A 20,941-nucleotide genomic window follows, 5' to 3' on the forward strand; every position below is an offset into this window, starting at 1 on the left:
AAAATACATTTTTTTGTTTCATTAATCACTTCTGGGCACCTACTCACTACCTTTCAGATCTTTGCTACCCACAGAAGGAATGAGTCCACAACACCTGAAAAAGTCCAAGGACTAAACACGGGAGTGGAAGACGTGAGGACTCACAGACTTCCAACTATCAACAGAGTAAGGGACCATAGGAAATTCAGTGGCTCTGAGCCCCACCCCTGTGTTATCATAGCCACACAATCTACATGGTGAATACTGGTAACACAGTGAGATGAGAGACAGAGACAGAGAGACAGAGAGAAAGAGACAGAGAGAGAGACAGAGAGAGACAAAGACACACAGAGAGACACACAGAGAAAGACAGAGAGACAGAGACGGAGAGAGACAGAGAGAGACAGATACACAGAGAGAGACAGAGACAGAGAGGGGAAGAGGAAGGGAGAGGAATGAGAGGGGGGAGGAGGGAGCGGGAGGGAGGGAGAAAAGGAGAGAGTGAGGGAGGTGGGGAGGGGGGAAATTTTGACCATTTCAGTTGACCTAGAGGACAAAGTTCTGGTGGTGATGGTTATGCAATACAGTTAATATACTTAATGTCACAGGATTTTTTTTAATACAAAAGGATTTATTAAAAAACCAGTAAGACTCTACTACATCATAACACTGTCACACTGGGCTTTTAACACAAGACTTGCTCTACAATACTGGGGGGAGGGAGGGCATGAACACAAATTGATTCTGAATCATAGCAATTAAAAAATAAAACAATGAAAGCAAACTTCCTTTCATGAGAACTCAGAATTAAACTTCAGAGGGATCCAACATCATACTTCTGTCCTGGGACTTGATACAAAAAATTTAGTTTGTGAACTACTATTAGCAGGTGGCAGGAGCCACCTTTAAATGAATCTTCAAATTGGAAAATGCTGCTTCACCACTTGTTGGGGATGAGTTGCAAATGGAATAATTTAGTATGGTTTGTAGCTATTTTGATGACCACTTCACCTGGATACTTTTGCATAACTATTGTGGGTCACCACCTTTTCCAGGAGCTCGTCCTGCAAATCCTCCTCTAGATCCCCAGGGTTGCTGTTGATGATATTGTCCCTTGGAGATGGCGACTTCTATTTTACATTTACTAAGACCAACATTGTGGTATTTCTTTTCCATTATCTTTTTCACTGGTTCTTCTTCCTTAAAGGTAATAAAGCAGAATTCATGCCTCTTATTGGTCTTGTTGTCCATGGAGAGCTCTATTGATTCCACCTCACCAAAGCCACCAAAGTACTCCCTTATTTTCTCTTCAGGTGTATCTGCAAAAAGTCCACCACCAAAAGTTTTTTTAACAGGCTCTTTTGTTTTCATGGCTTTGGCCTTTTTAGCATCAATCACCTTCCCATTCAACTTATGTTCTTTCGGATCCATGACCTAATCTACACTCTTGGATTCTTTAAATGGCACAAAGCCAAAACCCCTTGATTGCCCTGTGACAGGACCTAAGGTCACAGAATTTTATGCTTAAAAATAATTAAGATGGGGGCTGCAGCAGGAGGATGCTACGGGCTACATAGTGTAAACTTAACTCAAAACAAACATACAAATAATAAAACTACTGCCTATTGGAGAGCAGCCAACTTGGAGGTTGAGAACCAAGAGGCAATACGGCTGGTACAGACATCCCTTGAACTGCAACACTCCCAGTCTGCACTTCCTGAGTATCTAGGATTATAGGTGTAAGCTACTATATTGGTTCATATTGGCTTTGTTTTGTTTGTTTTAGATAGGGGCTCACTTTGCCTGGGCTGGCCTAAATCTCTACTAGCTACATGACAGGCATGTGCCACCATGCCCCACTATTTGAATCATTTAAATACTTCTTTTGCCACACCCTATTAAACCATGAAGGTAGTAAATGTTACATGCACAAATAGCCAAGCTTTTCCCAGTGGAAAAGCTTCTCCTTGTTCTTAAAGAGATGCAAGGCTGGGCACCAGAGGCTCACACCTGTAATCCTAGCTACCCAAGAGAGTGAGAGCTCGGAATTATGACTCAAAGCCAGCCTGAGCAGGAAACTCTGTGAAAATCTCATCTCCAATTAACCATCAACAAATGCCAAAAGTGGAGCTGTGGCTCAAGTGGGATAGAGATTGCCTAGAGCATAAAAGCTCAAGGGCAGTACCTAGGCTTTGAGCTCAAGCCCCAAGACTGGCATGTGTGAGAGAGAGAGAGAGAGAGAGAGTGAGAGAGAGAGAGAGAGAGAGAGAGAGAATATCAGACACATGTCAAGGTGATTTGACCAAATACTCAATAGATAAAGAATGAAAAAATTCTTTCAGGTTTCAGATCTCTCTCTCTGTCTCTCTGTCTCTCTCTCTGTCTCTCTGTCTCTCTCTGTCTCTGTCTCTCTCTCTCTCCTCTCATCTTTAAATTGAGTAACAGAGAAATAGGCTGGAGCTGGAGCTTGCCAAGAAACCAGGTTCAAATCCCAGCTTGATCATATACCGTAGGCAAGTCACATAATTATCCTGGGCCTTGGTTTCTTTACCTATAAATTGAAGGCAAAAGCAACAACTCTTGTATAAGGGCGTGGATATTATACCAGCTAGAAATCACATTTTCTATGGGTAGACATTGTGCTAAGGCTCTTAAAGACATTGACTCATGTAATCCTCAAGCCCAAGATGATCTCATTCCAAAGCATATGATTCTAACCACATTGTGATATTGCATTTTATTAATTGAAGAATGCTTGCAAAAAGAGGTAAGCCTGGCCTCAGTAAACATCCAGTAAGTCAGAGCACTTCTTGCTTTTATAGATGTAGACCTGTATGCAGCTCAGGAAGATAAAAAATTTCCAAATCACAATGTGGAGATGCTAGACCTGGGCTCAGCACGTATCTTTGCTGTCTAAATCCAAACAAGAATCCTAGCTATGGGCTGAGAATGTGGCTTAATGGTAGAGTACTTGCCTAGCATGTATGAAGCCCTGGGTTCGATTCCTTAGCACCACATACACAGAAAAAGCCGGAAGTGTCGTTGTGGCTCAAGTGGTAGGGTGGCTAGCCTTGAGCAATAGAAACTCAGGGACTTTGTCCAGGCCCTGAGTTCAAGCCCCAGGACTGGCAAAAAAAAAAAAAAAAAAAAGAATTCTAGCTATAAGCTCACACCTGTCGTCTCTAGCTACTCAGGAGGCTAAGATCTGAGGATGGCTGTTCAAAGCTAGCCCAGGCAGGTAAGTCTGTGATATATTTATCTCTAATTAACTGCCAAAACCCAGAATTAGAGGTGTAGTTCAAGTGGTAGAAGTGCCAGCCCTGAGTGCAAAAAGTAAAAGACAGCTCCAAGGCCATGAGTTCAAACCCCAGTACTGGAACAATGATGATGATGATGATGATGATGTTGATGATGATGATGCAGCAAGGATGCAGAAGAAACTGGCTGTTAGGCTTTGAGCAAGAAGCAAGGAGGGGGAAACACTGCAAGCTAGGGACCAGCATGGGCAAAGTTCTAGAGATGAGGTATAGAATGAGTCTGTGCTCTAGGAATAGTACATGGGGATGGCTTGGCTGGAGATCAGGGGCACAAGGCTGGAGAGTGTTTGGGGCCATATCCCAGATGGTAATGAACTCAATCCAAGAATATACTTTAGCCTGTCAACATTCACCCCCCTTACAACCCAGAAACAAACTTCCTGATACATACCAAAGTATATATACACAAAGCATGTCTACCACAGCATTGTAGATAATGGTGAGAAACTGGAAATAAGCATAATGCCTTTGCTAAGTAACTACAGGATAATTATGGCTTAGCCATACAATGGAACACTATACAGAGGTGAACAGGAATGAAAGAAAGCTACATACAATAACATAGAATTCATGGATAAAGAAAACAAGCTGCATACAATGGATTATTACTCAGCCTTATTAAAGAAATCTTACCATTTGTGACATGGGTAAACAGTGAAGACATTGTTAAATATAAAATAGACACAGAAAGACAAATACTGCATGACTCCACTTCAGTGAATACAAAGTCAAAGTTGGCTGGGAGGTAGCTCAGTGGGTAGAGTCTAGCCTAGCATGCCCAAAGGCCTGGATTCAATCGACAGTATTGTAATTTTAATAAGAATTTGAAAATAGAAGAAAACAGTCAAACTCATAAAAAAAACCAGAGTTAGAATGATGATGACAGGGGTTGGAGAGGAAGTAGGAATGTAAGATTGAGTATATTGAGTGTATATTGAGTGCCTTGACATTCACAATAGGATATTGTGCCCTCAAATTCAGGTTAAGAGGGCTTTGGGTCCCATATCCATCCCTTTCTCCCCTTTGCTTTGCCATTCTTGGCTCAGGGCTCTAACATGTTTCCGAGCTGCTGTGTGTGCTGGATCTCAAAGCATCTCAAAGGCACATTGTAGAGTCAGGGCGCATGTGTGTGCGTGCGCACATGCACGTGTGTGTGCGTGTGTGGATGTACCCCATGCAATCTGGTTATTCTGGTTACACAGCATCGCATTGAAAACCCCAGAGCACCAGGCTGCCCTCATTTAGAAGTTTAAAAACAACAAGCCCTTCCACTCATTCAGAAGTGCTTGCTGGCTTACAAAACACGACCATAGCCATTCATGGGGACTGAAACTCCCCGTACCATGGGAGCTGAGCATTGTTCCCCCTTTCCCGCCTTATGGATGGAGAAACGGATGCTCAGACAAGGAACCCTGATCAGACCAAACTCAAACAGACTCAAGTCTGCCCAAAGGCAGAGACTTTCTGGCACCTGGCAGCAGGTTGGTGCACAGGCTGTGCGGGGCCTGATGCCTGGCAGGGGGAGGGGAGAGATTCAGGTGAGTTGGCTGTCATGCCCTGACTTGTTTCTCCCTCACACTCTGTGCTGGTCAGAAACGTGTTCCCTAGGATGGGCTGTACAGAAAACAAGAACTTCACCCCGCCCCCCAAAAGCTGGGCCTGACTTGTAGATTCAGCAACCTCAGTTCCTCAAAGCCTCCACTGAGTCTATCCCCATGCTAGGTGCTTTCACTCCAGGGTTAGCTTAGCTCTCTGATTTGCCTCCAGGAAGTCACAGAAGGAAGATACTTGGTTGAATTTGGACTGCAAGTGGAGATGTGGGTGAGAGAAATGATGAAGGGCTGAGCTGGAGCGTCAAGTAGGAAAGGGCATTGGCTGGGCTAGGGGCTTGGTGAGTAAAGAGATAGAGGTTAGGAAAGGAGGAAGAAGGTAGGCCCAAGAAAGAACACACACATACTTCATGTCTACACACCTCACCCCCATGATTTTTACTATGTAAGACTACATCTGCATAGTAATTACATCACCTTTTATTGGACTATTGGTAAGATTTAAATATATTGATTTAAAAGGGACAGTCTGTGTCACGAGATTGCTTGCTAGTTTCTCTGAAGAATGATTATCCCTTTGTCTCTGTAAGACCCACTGATACATCTGGGTTCCACATTCGGGAGCCAGTGAGCAAAGTTAGGAGGAGGAGGAAGAGCAGGGGGCAGCCGGAGAATGCTGCTGGAAGAGAAAGCGGGAGGCAGATGGGGTGGGGGGGGGGGGGTTGGGAAAAATGAGGCCTGGACTTGAAAGGCCTTGTGTGGTGGTTCAGGATTCTGGCTGGGATCATCGTGGAGTGAGAAATGGAGAGTGACAGACAGGCTATCTATGAGTAACTGGAGAAGTCAGGGGAAGGTTTTACCATACAGGGGCAAGAGTGTGGCTAGAGAGGGAGCACTTGTCTGGCATTCTCAAAACTCTAGGTTCAATCCTGAGCATGGCGAATCCATCCTCATCATCTTGAAAAATCAAAGTAACTATGGACCTTGATTCTCAGGACATCTTGAACAGGCAGATCTCCAACAGAGAAGGAGCCGTAGAGTCAGAAAGCCATCTACCTAATTCCTAAATGCTTTTGGACAGGTTGAATAAGCTCTCCTTGCCTCCAGCTTTGTGTTTGTGACTGGACATATGCCAAGGCATGCTAGGTAACACCAGGAGGTTGATGATCACAAGTATCTTTGCCCACTTTCCTCTAGATCACTGACACAATTGATTTTTTTTTTCTGTGGGTCACTGTGGGTCACTTTCCTGCATGATGTCATATATTTAGTATATCCCTGGCCTCTGCCCAATAGATGCCAATAACATCCTCCCAGTTATGACAACCAAAACTATCTCTAGACATTGCCCCATGTCCCCTACAGGATGTCTTTGAAGAAGGTGGAATAAGCCCCAGTGACCTCATCTGTTTAGGCTAAAGCTGGATAGCAATGACTCCTGATTTTAGAACCCCAGATGAGAAAAGAAATTGTTTTTGTCATTGCCTTGATCCCTGGTGGGCTACTCACTGTTTGCCTTACACTATTGCCTTAACTATTGGTTTACTTACTGATGTCCCAAGAAGAATACACATAAAGATGGTCACATGCTCCAGCACTCAAGGTATGACTTCATGCCTCTCTGCTTGGGCCTGTCTTCCATGAGAGGCAGCCAGCAGGAGGAGAAAAGGCCTTTGTTTTGGTCTTAAGAGCAACTATGGGAACCTACAGGACGATTGCCCAGCATGGCGGCAGATTTGCACACACTTTCCAGATCCTAGAACCTGGCCAACCTGTTCTTTGACTCATACAAATAATTATAGGAAAGCATCACTGAGCACCTACTGTGTACCACTGCTCACACGTATCTATCTAATCCTCACAACAATCCATTATCCATTTTATTACATGAGGAAATTGTAATCCTGTGAGACCAGGCAACTTGCGTGATATTGCCTAGCCATTAAGTTGAAACCAAACAGTGTAGAAGATGGCAGGTGCTGATGCAAGCCCACCAGACTCTAAGTCCTTTGCTTTTTCCTCTTAGGTCAGGTGGCATTTTCTCTTTCGGGTGGTTTTGTGAGGAGGGAAGATGGTCACAAAAAAATGCCAGGACTCTGAAGCACCATTGTCACTGGATCCTCAAGTGCTGGTTTGGGTGCCAAACCTTCAACCACAGGCACATAAAACTGGAGAATGCTACCTCTGACATGCGTAACCTTGTAAAACTCAAGTCCGGAAACAGAAAACCACACAAATGGATAGCTTAGTGGATTATTATGAGGCACACAACCTTTTAACTATCCAAGTCTAGAACTTTACCAGCTATTCTAGAAGCCATCCACAGTCCTTAACCCAGTGATGAGCCCAACCCTTCCTCCAAGAGCACCCACAATTCTCACATAGACTACACTACTTGATTTTTTAAAACTCTTTCGGTTGTACAAAAGAGCTTCACCTCAGATCAGTACTTGATTTCTTATGATCAGCATCTAACAAGGCATACTGAAACATTATCATATACAGGAGATTTAGCTCAACCTCTTGTCTATTTAGTGGGTAGTTTCCCCACATCCCTTTGCTTTCCTTTATTTTACATTTTAATTGAATATAGTTAAGGTAGATAATGTGACTTTTGGTACACACATACATAATGAAATGATTATTACAGCCAAAATTATTTTATTTTCATCTTCCATAATGAGAGAGAGAGAGAGAGTTGGGTACACTGGGGCTTGAACTCTTGCTTAGCTTTCTTTCTCAGGGCTGGTGTTCTACCACTTAAGCCTCAACTTGATGTCCAGCTTTTTTCTAGTTAATTGGAGATAAGAGACTCTCAGATTGGGGATATGACCTAGTGGCAAGAGTACATGTCTCATATACATGAAGCCCTGGGTTCAGTTCCCCAGCACCACATACACAGAAAACGGCCAGAAGTGGTACTGTGACTCAAGTGGCAGAGTGCTAGCCGTGAGTAAAAAGAAGCCAGGGACCGTGCTTAGGCCCTGAGTCCAAGCCCAGGACTGGCAAAAAAAAAAAAAAAAAAAAGAGAGAGAGAGAGACTCTCAGACTTTCCTACCTGGGCTAGCTTCAAAGCTTGATCCTCACATCTCAGCTTCTTGAATAGCTAAGGTTACAGGCTTAAGCCACTGACACTTGGCTATATTTTATTTACTCTTTCTGTATATAATAAGAACACATAATATTTACTCTTAGAAATTTTTCAATGTATAATAAAATATTGTTAATTATAGCTCTCATGTTCTACATCCATCACCTCTCACAAATTTGTTTTTCTTAATGTCAGTTCCGAGGCTTGAACTCAGGGCTTGGGCACAGTCCCTGAGCTCTTTTGCTCAAGGCTAATGATCTACTACTTGGAACCACAGTACCACTTCTGGTTAATTGGAGATAAGAGTCTCACAAAGTTTCCTGCCCAGGCTAGCTTTGAACTGCGATTCTCAGATCTCAGCCTCCAGAGATTACAGACATGAACCACCAACAACCCTGGGTTTCTTTAGTTCAAGGCACTACCACTTGAACCAGGGCTCCACTTCTGGCTTTATTGGGGTGGTTAAATTGGAGATAAGAGTCCCACAGACTTCCCTGCCCAGGCTAGCCTCAAATTTCAGTCCTTAGATCTCAGCCTCCTGAGTAACTACAATTGCAAGCATTTGCCATCAACGTCTAGCTCTTACAAACTATTTTACCCTCCATATCTTCTAGTGTATATTCTTTGGCTTCCTTCTCCACTTTCCTTCCTGCCTCTGTAACCACTGCTCTACCCTATTTCTATGCACTGACTTTTTAGATCCCATATAGAAGTGAGATCATGCCACCTTGTTTTCTTGCAGGGCTTGGCTACAGTCATTCAACCTTTGTCTTTCTGTGGCTAGTTTATGTTGCCTGCATATCCTCCAAGTAGACGCTCTGCTGGTATATGCACAAAAGACACACAAGCAGCCTGTCATGTAGATAGTAGCATGTTGATTGTAGCATATTCACAATAGCCACAATCTGGAAACAATTGGTGCCATTGGTAAAATACCTGGAGAAATGATAGGTATACAAGGAAAGATCATGTAGCTACTTGTCCTGATGCGAAGTATCAGCCATTATCTCTATACATTATGCCTCCAACTTCTGCAAGTTGACCTTGTAAAAATCACAGTGACATAGAGAGATTACAGTCCCACAATCCCCTTCAAGAACAAACCCCTACACCCCAAAGAACTTCCCACCACTTCCCAGTAGCCCCACTCTATGGGGACCAAGTTTTCTACTCATGAACATTTCAGGTGCCATTTAAGATTCAAATTACAGCAAAAAAATCAATATTTTTAAATCAGCCAGTTCCATATTTTATAAGTCCATTATGTCATGGAATAATTGTCAATACCAAGGTGTATTGCCTGTTAGCTAGAACTCAGCAACAGTCACCTCATCTGTTAGGTGGTTCGCCAGTGGTATAGTTCACCTATCAATTCTGGCCTTGAAGGGGAAGAAGGTAAACTTTTATATAAAAGATTGTCTTATCTTAGTCCTCATATTTTGTGGTTGTTGTTAGTCATGGTGCTTGAACTCTGGGCCTGAGTGCTGTCCCTGAGCTCTTCAGCTCAAGGCTAGCTCTACCACTTGAGCCACAGTGCCACTTCCAGTTTTCTGGTGGTTAATTGGAGATAAGAGTCTCATGGACTTTCCTGCCCAGGCTGCCTTTGAACCACGATCCTCAAATCTCAGCCTCCTGAGTAGCTAGGATTATAGGCGTGAGCCACTGGCACCTGGCTTAGTCCCATAGTTTATATAAGAGATTGTTTTATCTTTGTCCTCACATTTTATATACGCAATTATAATTTTAGTCCTCATATTTTTCCAGCTCCCCCCACTTTCTTTTTGTTATGTCTTCAGGTTCAACTCTGTCCATTAGATCATTACTCCAGAACCTCATGTATTACTTTACAGTATTTATGTTAGCCAAGAAAGAATTCACAGGGCTGGGAATGTGTCTAAGTGGTAGGGTGCTTGCCTAGCATGCATGAAGTTCTGGGTTTGATTCCTCAGTACCACATACACAGAAAAAGCTGAAAGTGGTGCTGTGGCTCAAGTGGTAGAGTGCTAACCTTGAGCAAAAGAAGCTCAGGGACAGTGCCCAGGCCTTGAGTTAAAGCCCCAATACTGGCAAAAAAAAAAATCACAAAGAAATTTTGAGCTCTTTGTGTTAGTTTTTTAAAAAATATTTACTTGGGTGCTGGGATGTAGCTCAATTGCAAAGCCTTTGCCTAGCAAGTGCAATGTCCTGGGTTTAATCCCCACTACCAAAAAAGAAAAGACAAAATGAAAACTATTTCCAACTTACAAGAAACTTGCAAAAGTAAAATTATTATGTTTTTCCATACATTTACCCAGATTTACCTGTTACTAGAGTTTTATTCTGTTTGAAGCTAGATTATGTGCCTCATGGCCTTTACCCCTTAACACTTGAGTGTGTCAGGATATTCAGCCAAATATCGTGGCTCAACCTTGTAATACCAGCTACTAGGAAGGAATCACATTTTAAGGCCAACCCAGGAGCTGGCCCCTACCAAAATCTCAACCAGTGGCTGGGCATGATGATGCATATCTCTTATCCCAGCAATAAGGGGAAGCACAAATAGAAGCACAAATAGGCTAGCCTTGGCACAAAGCAAGGCCCTATCTCAAAAAATAATCAATCAGAAAAAGGCTGGAATCGTGGCCCAAGTGGTAGGAAACTGACTAGTAAGTGTGAGGTCCTGAGTTCAATCCCTAGTATCAACAACAGTAACAAAAAAAGAAACATAGGGGCTGGGGATATAGTCTAGTGGCAAGAGTGCCTGCCTCGGATACACGAGGCCCTAGGTTCGATTCCCCAGCACCACATATACAGAAAACGGCCAGAAGCGGCGCTGTGGCTCAAGTGGCAGAGTGCTAGCCTTGAGCGGGAAGAAGCCAGGGACAGTGCTCAGGCCCTGAGTCCAAGGCCCAGGACTGGCCAAAAAAAAAAAAAGAAACATAAAAAAATAAATAAAAATTAAAAAAAGAAACATCCAATCCTATTCCACTGTGCCAATTAATTTTATTTGCATTGATACAGGACTTTGTCAGTGCATATTCCAAGTTTGTTGGTCAATTTATACTAGATTTTGACTACAAAAACTTGTCTCAAGAGACAGCCCTGGCAATTTTCAACATATAGCTATGGTAAGAAAAATTAATTTCTCTCCTGCCTTCAGGCCAACAAAGTAGAAATAGAAAACAAATGAAGAATTATACAATGACTGCATCCTGCAAGTTATAGCAAAGAAAATGCTCAGTGTTCTTACAAACCTAGAGCAAGTCCTTTATGTGACCAGTTGAGGGAGGAACTCAGGCCTGAAGGGAGAGAAAGGTATAGCTTATACTCCCAAATCAGGAACTAGTGAGCAGATGAGCTAGATTTGGAGACCATGAGATAGCCCAGAGGTCCATCTGCATCATCTTTTTATAGAAGTGCAACATCAGCATTACTTAGGAACTCTACCCTGACATTCCTTTCACCTATAGACAGAGAATTTGACCTAGATATAATAATAATAGTCAAGCATGGTAGTATATATCTATAATCCCAGACCTTTGGAGGCAGGGGCAGAAGGCTCACATGTTTGAAACCAGCCTGAGCTATACAGTAAGACTGTATCTGAGATGATAGATAGATTGACACATACATACATATATACATAATCTGGTTTATTCAAAGGCCAGTGGCTCATACCTGTAACATTAACTACTCAGGAAGCTGAGATCTGGAGGATTGCAGTTCAAAGCCAGCCTGGGCAGTAAAGTCTCAAGGCTTCATCTTCAATTAACCTGCAAAATGCTGGACTGGAGGCATTGCTCAAGTGTTAGAATGCCAACCACTAGCAAAAAAGCCAAGTGAGTGAGCTCAAGGCCCTGAGTTCAAGCTTCTGTATTGGCAGGCACACACACAGACACACACACACACACACACACACACACACACAGAGCTGTTTTATGGAATACTTGCTATGAGGCAAACACTGTGTAAGACACTATCCCATTTAATTTACAATCTTACTTTTAACAAGCCCATTGTTCTCACCATTTTACAGGTGATGAAACCCAGGATCTGCTGAGTAAAGTAACCTGCCTCAGTAAGGTAGGTCCCACCCTAAGAAAACAGACCCAGCAGCACAGGAGTCCCGGCCTCCAGCACGAAATCTCTCCAACCACAGCACTGTGAGGAAGGCAAAGAACACCACGGGCTTTGAGGGCTCACACTGGGGAGGAGCTGGGCAAGGTCAAGCGGGACTTTAAAACTCATATTCCGAGTAGCCAGGTGTGAACTAGGGGTGTAACCTAATGGCAGAGCTCTTACCTAACAATTGAAAGGCCCAGGGTTTAATTCCCAGTACCATTCACACAGACAGACAGACACACACACCCTACTCATACACATACCACTCACATAATCATTAGGTGTACACACACTTCTCATCAATTGTTTCCAAAAGGAAACTGGCTGTCCATTTCAAGGGGATAAACAAGGTTCAAAGTACTTCAACTTCCACAAGTTTTCCAAGATATTCTGTGACAGAGGGGGAGACTTGACCCAATTCTACCATTTTCTCTCCCTTCCTTCCTTCCTTCCTTCCTTCCTTCCTTCCTTCCTTCCTTCCTTCCTTCCTTCCTTCCTTCCTTCCTCCCTCCCTCCCTTCCTCCCTCCCTCCCTTCCTCCCTTCCTCCTTCCCTCCCTTCCTCCTTCCCTCCCTTTCTCCCTCCCTCCCTCCCTCCCTTTCTCCCTCCTTCCCTCCCTCCCTTTCTCCCTCCCTCCCTCCCTCCCTTTCTTCCTCCCTCCCTTTCTCTTTCTTCCTTTTTGTCAGTTGTGGGGCTTGAACTCAGGGCCTGAGTACTGTTCTTAAGCCTCTTTGTGCTCAAGGTAGCACTCTACCACTTGAGCCATAGTGCCACTTCCGGTTTTTGAGTGATGAATTGGAGATAATAGAGTCTCACAGGGACTTTTCTGCTCAATCTAGCATCACATCAGATCTCAGCCTCCAGAGTAGCTAGAATTACAGATGTGAGCCACCAGTGCCCAGCTTCAGTTCTACCATTTTTTAATTCCACTGGCCAAGCCAAAAGATGGTATGTGATCAATGATGGGATTATATGCTTGAGGTTGAGTCTCTCAAACTCTTCTAGAAAATAGAGGATTTTCCATGTGAATTATTCCCCATTCACTTCATGAAACCAGCATTATCCCAAAGTAAACACCAAATCATTTCAAAACACACGATTACAAACCAATATCCTTAATGGACATAGAGGCAAAAACCCTCACAAAATATCAGCAAACAAAATTGAACAGCACATTAAAAAGATCATGACCAGATGGAATTTATCCCAGGATGCAATGATAGTTCAGCAAAAGAAAATTAATAAATGTGATATACCACATGAACAAAATAAAACGTGGAAAGCATATGACCATCTCAATAAAAATAGAAAAGCATTTGACAAAACTGGATACCCTTTTATAATAATAAAAAAATCTTAACACACTCTTACTGAAGAAATGTGTATCAACAAAAGAAAGGTCACATGTGACAAGCCCACAGCCAACATCATAATCCATGGGGGAAAAAAAAGAAAGTAGCCAGGTGCTGGTGGCTCAAGTCTGTAATTGTAGCTATTCAGCAGGCTGAGATCTGAGGATGTGGTTTGAAACCAGCTGGGATAGGAAAGCCCATGAGACTCTCATCTTCAATAAACCATTCAGAAAAAGCTGGAAGTGATGCTGTGGCTCAAGTGACAGAGTGCTATCCTTGAGCAAAGGAAGCTCAGGAACAGCACCCAGGTTCAGAGTTCAAGTCCCAGCACCAGAAAAAAAATTAAAACTTTAAAGCATGTCCTCCATGATCAGAAGCAAAACAAAATGTCCACTCCCGCAACAATTCTACATAGTCCTGGGAGTTCTAACCAGAGCAATATCACAATAAAAAGAAATAAATGGTGTCCAAATCAGAAAGGATAAAGGGAAACTGTCTTTATTGGCTAATGACATGATTTTACATATGATAAACCCTAAAGATCACACACACACACACACACACACACACACACACACACACACTACTCAATTCTCCTTGGTATATATATATATGAAGGAATCTGAACATAGCATACAATAGAGATGATTGTACATCCATGCTGATAACATCTCCATTTGCAGTAGTCATGGCCTGGAGTCAGCCTAGGTGCCCATCAACAGATGAATGGATAAAATCAAATGTGGTAAAAAGATTGGGGGTATGGCTCAAGTGGTAGAGGGCTTGAATAGCATGCATGAGGCCCACAGTTAAAACCACCGTATTACCATGAATGGATTAGCTAAAGTGTGACACATATATTCAGTCCTAAAGAATACAGTTGGTTGTGCATGCTATTATATTCCTATAGTTTCAGTACGAAGGAAGCTGAGGCAGGACATTCTCAAGTCTGAAGACAGCCTAAGGCTGCATAGTAAGTTTGAGGCCATCCTGGGCTAAAGAGTCTCAAAAAAAAAATCAAAATTTGTGAGAAAACAGATGGTATTAAATCATCATGCTAAGCAATATAAGCCAGACTGAGAAAGACAAATATTGCCATGGTTTCTCTTATACGCTGAAAGACTTCGCTTAAAGGGTGTGAAAGTAGAAGAGGGACTATGAAAAGTAGAAGGGAACCAATGTGTATGGAGGGTGGGGGGAAGACTAGACAAGAGTGGGTAATGGGGAATAAAGATAATCCAAGTACATGTATATAACGTCATGGTAAGATCTATTAATATTGTACAAAAAGCTTGTTAGAACAGCTGCATGAATTTGAAAAAGATGCTGGACACAAATGAGCACACAAAAAAATTTTGTTGTGTTTCTATACACAGACAAACACCTATCTCAAAGACAAGGTGTGTGGTTCAAAGTAATAGAGTACTTTCCTACCAAGAGAGATCTTGATGCTCAGACCTGTAATCCTAGCTACTCAGGAGGTGGAGATCTGAGGATCACAGTTTGAAACAAGCCCTGGCAGAGAAGTCCATGAAACTCTTACCTCTAGTTAACCACAAAAAAAAGCCAGAAGTGGAGCTGTGGCTTAAGTGGTAAAGCACGAGCCTTGAGCCCAAAAGCTTAGGGACCGTGCCCAGGCTGGAGTTCAAGGCCCAGAACCAGCAAAAGAAAAAGAAAGAAGAAGAAAAGGAAGAAAAAGAGAGAGGTATTAAGCCCAGTTTTCCAATACTGCAAAACAAACACATTATTGCAAAGTGAAGTTAAGAAAATGATCCCATTTAATGGACTCTATGGTTTCCCTCATAGGGAATAATTAGCACAGGTTAGGCTAGTCATAGCACAGGATCACAATAGCCCAATAGCTATGCCTTTATGAACACATAAGATGATGCTAAGTGAAATGAACTCCACGTTATGTAAACAAGTATCATATTATTGTTGTAATTATCTCAACATACTATGTGAAACCATACCCTGTTTTGTTTCCCTCATATTCCCTTACTGTGGTTGTACCCCTGCTATCACTGTATCTCATCTGAGTACCCTGGATACTGTATATACGTGTATTAGAACTAAGGAAGGGAAAGGGAATATCAAAATCGAAAGACAAAGGATAAAAAGACAAATGATACCAAAAGCAATACATACAAATCCATTTGGTATAAACCCACTGTACAACTCAGGGGGCAGGGGAAAGGGGGAAAAGGGGGAAATAAGGAAGGAAGTAACAAGTTGAACAAGAAATGTACTCACTGTCTTACATATGAAACTGTAACCCCTCTATACTTCACTTTGACAATAAAGGGAGGGGGAGAAAATGATACCATTTAAAATAGCATCAGAATGTAACAAAATAACTTACAAAGTTCTCAATGTTTTACAGCAAAAAAAAAACCCAGAAGACATTAATGAAGAAATTGTGAAGGACTTAAATAAATGGAAAGGCATCATGTGTTCGTCAGTTGTTCCATTTGTTATAGATGGGGGCTGGGGATATGGCCTAGTGGCAAGAGTGCTTGCTTCGTATACATGAGGCCCTGGGTTCAATTCCCCAGCACCACATATATAGAAAATGGCCAGAAGTGGCGCTGTGGCTCAAGTGGCAGAGTGCTAGCCTTGAGCAAAAGGAAGCCAGGAACAGTGCTCAGGCCCTGAGTCCAAACCCTAAGACTGGCAAAAAAAAACCACCCCCAAAAAACCATTTGTTATTGATGAAATGTCTATGCTTGGGCTTGAGGTGTGGCTCAAAAGTACTTGGCTGCCTAGCAAGCTGGAGACCCTGAGTTCAAACCCCAGTACTTCCAATGTACTAGTAAAATATCCATACTACCTGATATTATTCACAGATTCAATGCTACCCCACTCAATGAGGAATACAGATAGCCTACCTAGTTCTACTCCTGTATACCAGGAAATACACACAGGCACTTTCATAGCTGCTTTGTAAATGAATAATGGTACCTAGAAGTAAGTATACTAACAACTTAACCACCAAAGAGCCAGGAGTGGAAGTATGGTTAAGTGATAGGGGTCTACCCTAGAGAGCATAAAGCTCTTAGTTCAAGACCCAATAGTGGCACAAAAATAAAACCTCCTCCCTTCCAGAGTCTCAGTTTCTTCATGGAAATGTGACCAATGCAGCCTATTTCTGTGAGCAGCAGGTTTGCACCAGGCTTCCCACAGGCAGTTCTACGTGTATCTGTACTGGAACATAGCTGACTACTGGAGCCCAAATGGGTGTGTTTCTCCTGCCACACTGTGAACCACTGGACAGCAGATTGGATGATAACCTGGACATTTTTCTTGTAAGCCTAGCTAGTCAGGAGGCTGAGATCTGAGGATCTCAGTTTGCAACCAATCTGGGCAGGAGAGTCCATGACACTCTTATCTCCAAAATCATCAAAAAAAGCCACAAGTGGATCCTTGGCCCAAGTGTACTAGCGTTAGCCTTGAGCAAAAGAGCTCAGAGATAGCAACTAGGACCTGAGTTCAAACCCCAGGCCCTAGGCTAGGAATGTGGCTTAGTGGTGGAGTGCTTGCCTAGCATGCATGAAGCCCTGGGTTCAAGTCCTCAGCACCACGTATACAGAAAAAGCCAGAAGTGGCGCTATGGCTCAAGTGGTAGAGTGCTACCCTTGAGCAAAAAGAAGCCAGGGATAGTGCTCAGGACCTGAGTTCAAGCCCCAGGACTGGCAGGAAACAACAACAAACAACAATAACACCAAAAAAAAACAAAAAACCAAACCCAGGCCACACACACACACACACACACACACACACACACACACACACACACACACACACACACCCCTTTCCCATGTTTCCAAGCACAGAAATTGGCATATGTAACTATTCAACAAATGCTTGTTGAATACATTTTTTTCCTTGTTGTAGGAGGCACAAACCACATATACACAGCACTTAAATTTTTTACAGCTTGGTACTTCCTAGTTTGAAAGTTGTAGCCAACTACCCTCCACCCTAAGCTGACAGACCTCCTCATGTTTAGTTCAGCTTCTAAGTATGGTCATCACCTGGTAGTAACTTCTCTTTGCTTCCTGTGAGTCAGAGAGCAAGAGACACTGTCTCCAAGCCACCAGTGCAACTTTTCAACAAACGGCCCCATAATGAATAGTTTGGGTTGAAGTAACAGCTGTCCCATCCCTTGTCATAATCTGTGAAAGCTCTCTAATTTGTTCAGTGCTCTGTATTAATAAAGTCCATGTCCTGTCATTTCTAAAGCGTCTCTAAGGATGCTTGCTCAGATGGGAAGTGACAAGTCCCATGTCACAGCCTGAAAGAACAGAATCTTTTCCTAATAGCACGGAGATCAGGCGGGATGCTGAGTGATGTCTGCTCTGGGGGCTTTAGCATTGGGTCTCAAGTCCCTCAATCATTCTGAGGTTCATCTGGAAAATGGGTTGTACACGACAGGTAAATGGACAAGTGCACTGTGACAGACTCATAATCTCAGACATTTTATGGTGTGCGTGTGTGTGTGTGTGCGTGTGTGTGTGTGTGTGTTTGGTACTAGGCTTGAACTCAGGACCTGAGCACTGTCCCTTAGGTTTTTCATTTAATACTGGCATTTTACCACTTGAGCCATAGCTCCAGTTTTGGTACTTAACTGGAGATAAGAGTGTCCCAGAATTTCTTGCCTGGGCTGGCTTCTCTAACTTGTTCAAGTGCTCTGTATTAATGAACTCCTAAGACCTCAGCCTCCTGAGAAGCTAGGATTACAGCCATGGACCACAGGTACTCCACCTATGGGACATTTTGTCCCTCCCTCTCCCAACATTTGGACAAAGCTGCTGAAGCCTCATCACACATCTACAAAACATATCATGTTATCATATCATGTTTATACATATATGTTCATTTCAGAATTACTTATTTTATTTGTTTTTGCTGATACCAGAGTTTGATCACATGCCTCCAGTCAGGCTTTCTGCTGGCTATTTTTTAGGAGTCTTGTGGACTTTTCTTGCCAGGATCAACTTTGAACTACCATCCTCTGATCTCAGCCTCCTGAGTATCTAGGATGACAGATGTGAGCCACCTGCACCCAGCTACTCCAGGATTACTTAAAAATAGTGCCATACCCCTGCTTTCTTCCCCGCACCCCCATTCCCATTCAAAAGGCACAGAACCTTGGATGTGAGGGTGATAAGGCTGCAACACCTATCACCCCTTTGATTACTGGGGTTGGCTCAATGGAGCTGGCTGGATGGCTGGGTGCCCTTCTTTCTCTCTCCTGGCTCCATGTGTATCTCTCTCAAACTGCACCCTCCATCAAACATAATAACCTTCCCCAAAGAGAAGAACTATTCTTTCATCAAGGGTATGCAAGTAGTTAGAACCTGCTAAAACCTCAAAACAAGCCCTCAAAAGGCATACGTGGCTCATGCCTGTAATCCTAGCTATGCAGGAGGATGAGATCTGAGGATCATGGTTCGAAGCCAGCCCTGGCTAAAAAATGTGGCACTGTACTTTCAGTGACAGAGTGCTCCCCTGGAGCCAAACAAGCTCAGGGACAGCACCCAGGCCCCTAGTTCAAGCTCCAGGACACACACACACACACACACACACACACACACACACACACACACACACACTGAACCCTTAGAAACAAAGGAAAACAGAAGCCAAGCGGGGTGGGTCACACCTGGAATCCTAGATGCTCAGGAGGCTGAGATCTGAGGACCAATTATCTCCAAAAAGGAGAAGTATCATTGTAGCTCAAAGTGATAGATCCCTAGCCTTGAGCAGAAAAAGAAAGAGACAGCACCCAGGCCCTGAATTCAAGCCCCATGACCTGAGGGGAAAAAAGCACAAGAGCAGTAACAGAATACATTACCATGCTGACTTATCAACAGCTCTAGGAATATCCATTGCTCCTTCTCCAGGCAACATGCCAACCTGTAGAGAGAGAGAGGAGGTAGGTTATAAGATATGACCTTTGACAAGGTCAAGGTCATGGTCTACTAGGAAGCCTTCCCAGGTGTGAAATGTAGTGAAAATGAAGCCCCATTCAATCTAACAAATACTAATTGCACATCTGTTTTGCGTGAAAAACAATATTAAGTTAATATTAGCCAGGAGTGCAACAGCAGCTCATGTCTATAATCCCAGCTACTCAGGAGACTGAGATCTGAGGATCAAAGTTCAAAGCCAGCTTGGGCAGACAAATCCTGAAGGCTCTTATCTCCAATTAGCCAGCAAGAAGCTGGAAGTGAGCAGGGTGCCAGTGGCTCACACCTGTAATCCTAGCTACCTCAGGAGGCTGAGATCTGAGGATCGAAGTTCAAAGCCAGCCTGGGCAGGAAAGTCCACTCTTCAATTACCCACCAGAAAACCAAAAGTGGCACTGCGGGTCAAGTAGTAGAGCACTAGCCTTGAGCTGAAGAATTCAGGGACAGTGATTAGGCCCAGAGTTCAAGCCCCACAATAAACAAAAAAAAGAAAAGAGCTGGAAGTGGAGGTGTGGCTTAAGTGGTAGAGCCTTGAGCAAAAAAAGCTGTGTGCCAGTTGATGCCCACACGTCCATTCCTTCTCATAGTGGTCTATGCAGGCCTTACTACCTCACATTTGAAGGACATGGTTACTGGGGTTCAGAGAGGTCAGGATAAAGACAGCCATGAAAGCCAGATTTTGGTGTAAGGCTAGCCTGGGCAAGAAGTTCACAATACTCCATTTCAACCAATAAAAAGCTGAGCACAGTAGTACATGTCTGTCATATCAGCTACTAGAGAAGTACAAATAAAATGATCACTGCCCAGATTGGCATGGGCAAAAATAGTGATCCTATTCAAAGAGAAAGAAGAGCTAGAATGAGCAAGTGAGCGAGTGAGTGAGAGTGAACAAGGGAGAAAGAGAGAAAGAGAGAGAGAGGGAGGAGAGGGAGGAAGACAGGTTGGGGGAAGAGCAGGAAAAGGGAGAGGAGAGAGAGGAAGAGGGGAGAGAGGGAGAAGGGGGAAAGGAAGGAAGGAGGGAAGGAGACAGAGAGAGAGAGAGAGAGAGAGAGAGAGAGAGAGAGAGAGAGAGAGAGAGAGAAAGGATCAGAGGCCTCGGTGGGAGGTGTTGAGGATTGCTGAGTTAGAAAGACCACAGCAGCTAAAGTTTCCCTCCTCCCAATCTAGTTGGTCACCGACAAAGCCACCGGCGGCTCCCAGAGTCCGCCGGCTTCAGGTGGACGAGCCCGGCTTGCACTGAGCACGCACTCCGCACCCCGTGTTGAAAGCAAAGGGCCGCTGTGGCCTGCGGGCTGCTTGCAGGACACAGTTTGGGGCAGCCTCTACCCCATCGCGAGAAGCGCTGGTCTGGACATGACTGCAGGAAGCTTGAGGCTTTCTTCTCCTCCGCCATTTCCCCCCTAGTCTGCAATGAAGTTCAAACAAGAGACAGCTGGGAAGAGCAGAAGCCCGCGCCCGGTGGTTGGAGGCCCGGACCCCAGCTTTGCACTCAGGCTTCCCTCTTCCAGAAGGCAGGGGCGAAGCCTGTGGTTTTGGATTCGAACCCTAGGACCGAAAACAAATCTAAAGAAAGCCAGGAC

The 20,941-nt window shown here is 43.7% G+C and overlaps 1 pseudogene; it reads right to left on the minus strand.

The window, feature by feature from the left end:
• Window positions 1-864: 864 nt before the first annotated feature.
• Window positions 865-20,754, minus strand: LOC125352976 (annotated as a pseudogene).
• Window positions 20,755-20,941: the final 187 nt, after the last annotated feature.

The sequence above is a fragment of the Perognathus longimembris genome, chromosome 1 (assembly GCF_023159225.1).
Source record: "Perognathus longimembris pacificus isolate PPM17 chromosome 1, ASM2315922v1, whole genome shotgun sequence".
In the NCBI taxonomy this organism is placed as follows: domain Eukaryota; kingdom Metazoa; phylum Chordata; class Mammalia; order Rodentia; family Heteromyidae; genus Perognathus; species Perognathus longimembris.